General features: G+C 34.1%; 1 pseudogene; it reads left to right on the top strand.

Moving 5' to 3' along the window:
* The first annotated feature begins 457 nt into the window (after positions 1–457).
* On the top strand, positions 458–837 carry LOC103276999 (annotated as a pseudogene).
* The last annotated feature ends 10,019 nt before the right edge of the window (positions 838–10,856 follow it).

Below are 10,856 nucleotides of genomic sequence, written 5' to 3'. Positions count from 1 at the left end.
ACTCAGACTTTTTACCATTATGACCTGAGACAAAAGCCTTAGTTCTCTCTGCGCCTTAGTGAAGTAAATAAGTTTATTATTAAAAGTAAGTGAAGCCGGGCTCGGTGGCTCAGCCTGTAATCCCGCGCCTTTGGGACGCTGAGGTGAGTGGATTGCCTGAGCCCGCGGGTTCGAGACCCGCCTGGGCAGCGAGACCTCATCTCTACAATAAATCAAAAAATCAGCTGGGCATGGCAGGGCATGCCTGTAATTCCGGCTACTCGGAAGGCTGAGGCGGAAGGATCGCCTGAGCCCAGCAGGTCGAGGCTGCGGTGGCCGGGAGTGGCTACTGCACTCCAGTCTGGGCGACAGAGAGAGAATCCAACTCAAAAAAAAAAAAAAGTAAGTGAGATGGGGTCCGTAGCAGCGGCGGTAAGAGGCCGGCACTGGGGTCGGGGTCGCGAGGAGGAGGAGGAGGATGTGGCACGTGGAGGAGAAAGGACTGCCAAAAACAAGCCGGAAGAGTGTTTCCCAAAGTATGTTCTGCGCAACTAGTATCTACTGTGTTCCCAGCACCGTGCTGCTTAGCCAAGATGATCATGGGAACAGTAATAGTAGTCACGTAAAAATCTTTGTACCGAAAAAGCTGCTTGAATGTCTGCCGAAATGTTCAAGTTTCCCAAAAGAGAGGCACCCTTGGAACACTAATGAGAGATCATGGAGCAGCTGTCCTTTTGAATTTCTTTTTACTAATGTGTGACCCTTCACCTTTGATCCCCTTGACCTGCATTACCTTGGTAACCCTTTCATTTTTAAATTTAATTTAATCTTTTAATTTTGGTGTACAAGCTGCAACATTTCATCTCTCAAAGTGTAACATGCTGATTTTCTCAAATAGAGATACCCTTTTGGGTGATAAATTTGCAAAATGCTGTCTTCATTTTCTGTATTAAAATTCATTTCAATTTTTAAAAAATAATTTTAAAAAGTGAGAAAATAAGTGTAATAAACTTAGCAGAATAATTGACATATAATTAGTCTCAATCAATTGTGAATTATAGTGTTACCTTTATTATCAATGCTATCTTTAAGTCAAAAATTTATCTGATATAATTTAATTTAAATAAAAATGTGTAAATGAGAGTATGTTAGGCTCACAATCTCATGAATCAATTAAAAGTTATTTTGTGAGAGTGTCTACCTGAAGATAAATAGGTTTTAATAATGCAGCTCAAAGAAAAATATGTGACCCCAAGTGTCCCTTTCTATGCAGCATACAATGAGAATCATCCTGTATTTGGTCTGTCTATTGGATCTTGGGTTATTTTCAATTTTAGGAAAAAGAGTAGCTGTGATTTTGAGAGAGTTACCAACTTCTTAGACTCAGCAGGCAGAAGTTTTATAAAGAAGATTTTCTTTTCAAGTTAAAGGAGAAAAAGAAATCATAGCATATTATTCTGTCCTTTAGCATGTCAAATGGTTTAAAATAAAATTACACTATTTAAAACCATGTGTGTTCAAGTCCCATTAACTACATCTACAATAGAGTCAGATAGTCAAATTGCTTTTCACCATAAAAAATAGAAATTGGCAATTAGTCCGGATGATCTTGGGGCAGGTATGCCCGACCCTATGAAACCTCAAATGCTAGCTAACCCTGACAACATAAATTTATCTGACATCCATTAATTCAATATAAATATATGGTGATAAACATTCAACATAGTTTTCAGTGCATATTTGAAGTATAGAAATAGTCATTTTGCATAATAAAGTCATCACTGAATAAAAATAAGACAGGTTTGTCTGAGATAAGTTATACATTATGGACTGCATGTTTATAACCACCTAAAATTGATACGTTGAAGCCCTAAGGCCCAATGTCATGATATTTAGAGCTGAGGTATTTTGGAGATAATTAAGTATAGATGAGGTCACAAGAATGAGGTCCCCATGATGGGATTAGTCTTTGTATAAAAAGAGGAAGAGAGACAAAATCTTGAGCTATCTCCGATATGTAAAGACATAATGAGAAGGTGGCCATTTTCAAGCCATAAGAGGGCCACGGCCCTCAATGGGGAACTGAATTGTTCAGCACCATCAACTTGGTCTTTTTAGCCTTCAGAACTATGAGAAATACATGTCTGTTGTTTAATCCATCCAGTCTGTTGTAGTTGATTGTGCCAGCCCAAGCTGACTAAGACAGTACACATTGAAATTTCTTCTTAATGTTTTAGGAGAACTTATAGCTGACTCCCTCTACTATTTAATTTGACATGATGTCATTCTTTGTGATTGTGACCTATGCTTGGTTTCTCTTCTATGTGCTCTCTCATCATATTTCTCCCAATATGCGTTTTCCATTGCATAGCACTTACAGAAATCAACTGTAATTATGGATGCTCTTTTCCCAGTGAATTCTGAGCTCTTTTTGGTCTCCTTTTCCCTGAACTCCTAGTGCCTGCTTCCATGTCTTACACAAAGTTACAGTTTCAATAATGTTTTTTAACTGAAAAAATGAGAAGAAAATATATATGTTGTACTTTTTAAACATTTCAGTCAGATACTTTCATACCTTCTGACTGCCAAGTATAATTACATAATAATCATAGAAATAATTCACATCAGACCTTTCCATTACAATCTAAAACTTTCAATCCCATTTTGATTGGGAATCTTATGCTATGGGTTTTGCAGAATGCATATCTAATACAGAAGTATATCAAATACAGACAAATACAAATGAAAAAGAAACATAGAAGAACATAATAAACCATTGATGTTCACATTCCAGAATATGAGTCAAAATTTCCCAGTATATTTGCAGAGAGTGGAAAGTTACCATATCTCCTCCTTTTTTAAGTGTTTAATGCCATGGGTTGCCACTATTCTCAAACACATATTAAAGAAGTACAGCATTCTTCACTGATTTCCAAATATCATCAGCAAAGGGACAAATGCTTAGCTAAGGTTCACATCTATCATTCTAGTTGGTACATATGGTAATTTTCTCTAGATTGGCTGGTTTTCTCAAGCTACTGTATTATCCTGAGATATTAAGTTTTTAAATTGGCTCTTCCCACCTCTTTTAAAGTTAGATGGCTGATTGCTGTCACATAATTTAATGATCTAGTCCAATCTATACAATGACTGTGTAACATGGGCAAGATAATTGTAGATGAATTGCATGCCATTAATCAGTTGCCTCTTTGTTCTAACATGTTCCACTGCTTATCATTCAAGGAAGAAAATTGTCTTTTGACAGGGGTCCCATTGCAGCCTTTTTACTGTCCAATAACATCAAAGCTGAGATTTCACAAGATAAATGAGAAGGGTGGGACTTAGTTAAAAGGTCTGTTTTTGTATAAATTGTTTTTGGAGAAATTAAACATTTGTCTGTATTGTTGGATAGTGGGTTATAGAAGGCTTGTGTATTTTAAAATCTAGTAAAAAATTTAAGTAAAATAGATGGTTTAATTAGAAATGTACCAACTTATGCAAAAGGCTACTCTACATTGTGAAAAAAATAACACCCAAATTTCAACTATTGGTGAGCACTGCTGATTCTTTTCACCCAATAGACAGAAACTACACTGACAAAGATGTTCTTTTCAAGGGCTAACCTAGACAGTCACTCTACTCATTGTTGTACTTCACATCCTCACAAATGGGAAGCAAGCCTTTCTAATCTTTCTATTTTTATAGTCTAATCAGTATTTAACATTTATTAGATGCTCAATTAATGTTTCTTGAACCAAATCAAGCCATTTTTGACCTGGAAATGTTACCTCTTCAAATAAAAAGTTATTATTAGGATAATAAATCAGTAGGAGGCATCTGGAGGAAGAGACAATACACAGAAGAAAATAGGAACATTTCCAGCTACAGGAGGTGGAATTAGTAGTTTAATGCAATATCTTAACATGCATGGTGGCGTTTTTGCTTTGCTTTATTTAATTTAATTTTTAAAGATAACAAAATCAAATGAGCTTGAAAAGTGATCTTTTATTAGACATTATATACATGCAATTACATATACATACACACATACATATATCTATATGTGCAAATATGCGGGAAGACCCCCCCCAAAATGGCGTTTATTTATAAAAGACTGTGTATTTATTCTTTCGTGTTTAAACTTCAGTCACCTTCAAAGTACTCTCTGTTTGATGCAACACACTTATCGGGATGCTTTTTCCACTGCTCAAAAGTTTTTGTACCCATCAATTTTTATGCCTTTTAGTACTTCTGCCATTTTTTGTTTCACCTTTTCCAAATCAACATAACATTTCTCTTTGAGGACTTTTTTTTATCCAGGGAAACAAGCAAACAAAAAGTTGCTCAGGGCAAAATGGGGTAACAGGGAGGGTGGAGCACAGGAGTCATGCTGTTTTTTGTACAAAAAGTGCTGAACACTGAGCTTGGTGTGGATAGGTGTGCTTGTAAATCACCCACCATAAGATGGGCAAACACATTGAAAGAATTTAAAAAAAAATCACTGAAGCTGAACACAGCCTCTCACAACACTAGCTGGTACACTGATACTGATGAGTTCCTACAACACTTACCTAGAGGGGGAAGCCTGTAGTACAAGAAGCCTGCTCTCCAAAAGATAATTCTGGTTTTTTGGGGGTTCCCCTGTATATGTGACTTTTTATCTTTTATTGTCACCTTAAGCTTTTTGGGTTAGATTTCTGCTTCCCACTAATAGTAAATTATTTCTCTAATGCATCTAAATGTAGGGACTAAGAAAATAAATAACTTTGCTAATCTCATATTTTTTTGATTACCGTACCAGAGGTTCCTAAATGTACCATTGTTTCCTCTTTCTTGGATTTTCCACTTGTACCTCTGGGGTAAAAATGTTTCTATGGGAATGACTGTTTATCAGGAAAAAGTATTATTGAACAATAACTTGAAAACAAACTTACTGTTATGAATAGATTGATAGGTTCATTTAATAGTCATGGAAGCAAAGTTAAAAGTCCAGAGAGAAACATTTTTATTAGGTTATTTCAGCATTAAAATTAAATAGTATTTTTTTTTAAATGTTTGAACAAACATAGAAAATGTTTGAACAAATAATGTCTTACAAATGACATTTGTTCTTTTAAGGTGCAACAGTTTTAGGTAGAAACAACAACAAAGATAAATTCATTTCTTCCACTTTCTCATGTTGCATCTTCACCTATGTGTCTGTGTCTTTTCATAACTCCTGTTGCTTTTTCTTGAAACCTACATTCAAGTAGAAGCTATAAGATGGCGCCCCTTGATGAAAAGCAGATGTTTTTGTTTTTTCTTTTCTCCTTTTAACAGTGTTTGAATTTTTTCAGTACAATGCATGTTAACTCTCTTTAATAAGCAAGAACGTAGTCATGGCACTTAAGTGAAAACAGGGCAGAGAGGCAGGCACAGTCATATAAGGAGAGCTTCATCAAACACCAGGACATACGAATGTGTAAGAATGAATGATCAGAAGTAGGCTTTAAATCAATTTTATCTTCACTGGTTTAACATCAAGAAGAGTTGTTAGTTGTAAACCAATTGTTATGCAACTTAATGAACTAATTAGGAAAATCAGTTGCAATAATAGTATTGGCACAAACTGATCTGAATATAAAAAGTAGAATTAGAATTCTAATACCAAACTTTTCCAACAAGAAAGACAACATAATAATGCACTTTAAGATCTGTTCTTTGTAAAATTAATCATAGGTGACTCTTCATTTACTGCATTTGATTTCTATAATCCATTCTTCTATAATTGTGATTCATCACACTGTTTTACTTGTGGTATTTATGTTGTGTGCATATATGTCTTCAGGTCTGCCGGGATGATCTAGTTAATTTCTGAAATAACATTGAATAAACTGGCTCCAGCATCATTTTTCCCTATTCCTTTACTTCATTCAATGGGTAAATGGCTATCTTCCAGAGATATAAAATATCAAGACCTCTGCTCAAAGACCACACTTGGGCTGGCAAGAGTACTACAACTGCCTGGTTGAATCACATACTGAGCTGGCATATACCGGAACAAATTCACAAATAATAGAGAAAAGTGATCTGAATATTGCTCAGACCATGTTTAATGTGGAATTTTTCAAAGATGGAATCATAAACTCCAGAAGATATATATCAGTTGTCACTCCTATCTTTTTTCCCCCTAAGTTGTGCATTTTTAATATGAGTGAAATATTTTCCTCAGAGGTGACTGGGTAATTGTTTTGATAGTTACATAATGTTATATCTCAGTGATGAAATATTTATGCATGCAATTCAAGTTATGTGTTATAAAGGGAAACTATTTAACCATAGTGGACTAATGGTACATAGGAAAAATGGATGTCAAAGGAAATTTATTATATCTTCCAAGTACTTCTTTCTGTGATAAAATACAATTTGTATGATTGTGAAGTAGCATTGTTGATTTTTCCAGTCAAAAAGTCACTGTCAAAAGTATGTTTGGGGAGGGAAAAATAGCCTTAAAACAAATGTATCATAGAGACTATCTAAGTTGTTAAAAAAAAAAAACCTAGGGCAGCATGTTAAAAATGAACATTTCCAATACAATTTGTCACCCATGCATAAATCTTGCTGACATTTTCAGTCACTTTAATAGCCTGCCCATTTTATAAATCAGTATGAACTTGCACAGTTGCAAAAAGTGTGTATTTTGAACATTTCATTTGCATACTTTACCAAAAGCCAATGAGGCAGGGGGAACAGCACTGGTGATCATAATACGTGTTTGGGAAAAGGCAGAGAGATCACTAATGGCTTTGCCTTTAGGGATTTCTGTACTCCATAGGGGACGAAAATGAGAAATATTTTTCAAACAGCAGGGGTAAAGGTTTTAAAACTAGAAACACATGGAGTGATAAAGATGTTAGTGCCACAGGGCGCATAGCAGGAAAAATTTACAATGTAAAAACTGTAATTTCAGCATTAGGAAGTAATAATCGTGTTTCATCATTGTTATTAAAGCATGACCCTTAAAGTCACATAAATTAGATATAAGTTTCAAAAGAAGTTTATTAATCTTTAGCAGGAAAATATTAGGAAAGTTTATTACCAGATAAGATTTTCAGAGAGAGAGAGACGCATTCGTTTGATTGCATAGAAATGTGTGTGTGTGTGTGTGTGTGTGTGTGTGTGTGTGTGTGTGTGTGTCTACGGAAGTCTATCATTTCAAAGGGTAAATAAAACTTTACTCACTATTAGCCATTGCGTATAAACAGTGCCTGCAGATAATTCTTATTCTCTTAAATTATCAATTTAAAGAGAGAATGTGATACACGGAGAATGGAGGCTGGTCTGTCCAGAACAGTATATTGGTCCTGAATAGAATAGTAGATGGAAACTAACACTTATCTTTGATAGAGAATGTTGCTCAGATGACAGTCATGGAAAATCAGTGTTGCTAATTTAATTATTAAATTAGTAACAAGTTTGGAGTTTCTTGGAGTATTGCAAAATTTATACTAAGCAATAAGGTTTTATTAGTAGCTCTGTAGCAAAATTAGTGAAAAGTTATAGCTTAGAGAAGGGCAAGAGCCAACAATTATCAATGGGCATTTTGTAAAGAAGAAATTTATGTAAAGAAGACAAATTGTGAAATGATGAATATGTTGGCTCAGAATCAAGCTCTTAGTTTACAGGAAAAACATTATTTCTATCAATTAAAAATTATCTCAAAAGTCTGGGTTAGATGTGAACTCCCCTATTTCTTTGCATAATTATATGGGTAGAACTCAAACTTGGCAAGTTGAGGTTGGAAAATTTTTATTTCTGGATGAATCACTTAATTTTCTTCTAATAATTAATTTTGAATATTTAGAGATTAGAATAACTTACATAACAAAATTTATTAAAAATAACTTTATGCCAGCAAACACTCCACAAATACATTATAAATTGAGAAAAAGCAAATTTCTTTTAGTGCAAAGCCAAAGACATACATTTTCATATACAAGTAAAAATTGTCACAGAAAGACATAAGAAAATATGAGCAAGCATAAGAAAACAATTTTCTACAACACTTAGATGTTTTTAGCATTCTCATATTTACTATTCCACAATTCTTTCCAAGAATATTTGTTTTTATAAGATATACTTTAAAAAATGTATGACAATATTTTTTTTTATATATACAGCAAATGAACTATAGATTATAAAGTGTGACCAAGGAGAAAGCAAACGGAATTTGATAAAATGGAAATTCACAATCATTTAAAACTAGTTTAACTAAATGCAAAGAACTTCCAATAAGGTATGAGGCTTGTATAATAGACTTCATCTTGATAACGTCTGCTACTGATTTATATTAAAACCTCTTCTTGTTCATAGATTTTGCTTATGTTGTTCTGTTATGAATAATTATTTTTAACATTTTGTAATATACTCAAAATTCTTTCAGATAAAGTGACATTTATCCTCTTTAAAAAGCGATAGTCATTTACAGCAATAAGTTTAGTGACAGTCCACATTCCATTGCAGAATTATGAAGTAAATAGTTTTCATTATATTTGTTAATTTCCTGCAAGGTAAACAAAAACTGACCCAGTGATAGGAAATTCATGAAAGACAAGATGGACTGATTAAATATGCATTTTCAAGTGTGCTCAAATCCTTTTTAAACTATAAATAAAATAGACATAGAAACTAGATTGTAGGGAAAAGAAATAAAGTGAAACAAAGATGTTGGTAGCAGAAAAGGACTTGGTATAATCTGTATTACACATAGATAATAACACAAGTTTGTATATCTGAAAACACAGTAACAGAATTTGCCACATTGCCAAGATTTGAGATAAGAGTACCTAACTGCAAAGGTGTTTGCTTGTTTGTTACTATTTTTAACTAGATTTTCTCAATAGTTGTAGTCTAACCATAAGATGGGAAGTAGGTGGGAGATACACTAGAGTCAGGAAGATCAGAGCAAAGTTGATAACGTCATTAACAAAACAAGTGGAAAAAGGAAAACAAACAGAAAAAGTCACCAAGGGGGTGGAGAGTTTTCAGGCTTACTTTGTTTTCTGAGGGATTCTTTGCCATAAAGAGAAGAGATATTAGTATCTGTGATGCAACCTGCTGGTCGTCCAGAATAATCTACGCTCTTTTTCTTCTATGGTTATTGAGTGTATTTGAGATCTAACTGCCCAAGTCAGACAATTCAATTTCCATTGTCCTCTTGTGTTAAATCTGTCCACACGACTAAACTCTCTTCAGTAGAGTATGTGGATGTAATATTTGCCACTTCCTTGTCTGTCTTCATAAAAATTCTTATGTGTACTCCTTGTTGCTTCCACCCACTCTTCCCTTGGGATGAAAAGTGATGACTATTCTGTCATTGAAAGCCACATGTTGACAATCAAAGAGTTACTGTCAGCCTGATGTCTACGAATGTGGCAGAGACTCCACCATTCCCAAATTCTACCAGGAATACCTGCCCTGCACTGTAACATGAAAGAGAAATAAAATTCTACAGTGGTTGAGCCACATAATTATAGCATCTAATTATTGCTGGGATTTACTTTTTCTAATATACTCTTCTTTCAAGAAATTTTCTTAGGTTTTAGTGATATTTTCATAAAAACACACCTTTTCTCTGTTTCTTTGCAGCTCAAACAAAGCTAAAACATTTTAATGTACCTTTTAAAGTTCATATCAAATGTTCTACATTCTTTCCTCCTCCCTGCTACACGTTTTATAAACAACAAAGGCTTACTTAGTTTCTCTAATACTAAGCATTTTTCAGCTTCTGTGACTTTGATTGTTCTATCCTCCCATCAAGAATAGCACATTATTATTATTTGAAAAATTTTGCTTCTTTAGCTCTTCCATATCCTGAATATTTTGTTCTCACAATCAAAATTCTAAAAATTATTTGCAGTCAATATTGTTTTTAAAACACTAAGTCCTATGATATAGGATGTATGTTAATCATAAATGTTTGTATATTTTTTCTGCGTGAGTTCATCACTCCTAAAATTAGAGACTGTTTCTTCTTCAATACTTCTCTGAGTATTCTCAGCACAGTATTTGACTTTCACTAAGTAACTGTATCTTTCAATTGTTTGTAAAGACTGCTTTGAAAATTGACCAGGAAGTTGATAAAAATTGTTTGGTGGCTTCTATACCTTCTATCAGTCATGCCTTTCTTTAGTGATTCTGTCAAAGCTTCAAGTCTTATAATTAGACAGAATTGACTCATTTACCCATAAACTTTGATGGATAAAGATGACCAAATTTTAAATGATAAAGTATCATTTAAAATTTTGAAAGTCTATGTTTTGATGGGATGAGATATTGCTTTGCACAATTAAACATCTTATGTTGTCAGGAATTTCCCTCAACTTTCAAGATATGGACACCACTTTTGGAGATAAAAGGGAACATACAATACTGGAATTGGGGAACTCTATAAGTGAAAGGCAGAATTTATGTGTTAAATATTGGTCTGTCCAAGGATGCCCACTATCACTCCTCCTTTTCAACATAGTTTAGAAGTCCTGCTAGAGCAATCAGACAAGAGAAGGAGATCAGTGATATCCAATTAAGAAAAGAGGAAGTTAATCTATCCCTCTTTGCAGGCAACATGATTCCATAACTCAAAAACCCAAGAGAATCTGTCAAAAACCTCCTTGCATTGATAAAGAACTTTGGCAAAGTCTCAGGGTATAAAATAAAAGACAGTCACATTTCTGTACACCAACAGTAAACAAACAGAAACTCAAATTGAAAGCACAATACCATTCACAATAGATACACACACACACACACACACACACACACAACAATGATATATCTTGGCACCTTCCTAGCCAGAGATGTGAAAGACCTTTACAAGGAAAACTACAAAACATTGCTCA

Source organism: Carlito syrichta, unplaced genomic scaffold, assembly GCF_000164805.1.
Source record: "Carlito syrichta isolate Samal-C Ts95f unplaced genomic scaffold, Tarsius_syrichta-2.0.1 Scaffold316453, whole genome shotgun sequence".
Taxonomy (NCBI): domain Eukaryota; kingdom Metazoa; phylum Chordata; class Mammalia; order Primates; family Tarsiidae; genus Carlito; species Carlito syrichta.
Note: the sequence above shows the minus strand (reverse complement) of the source record. Positions and strands in the feature narration are given on the sequence as shown.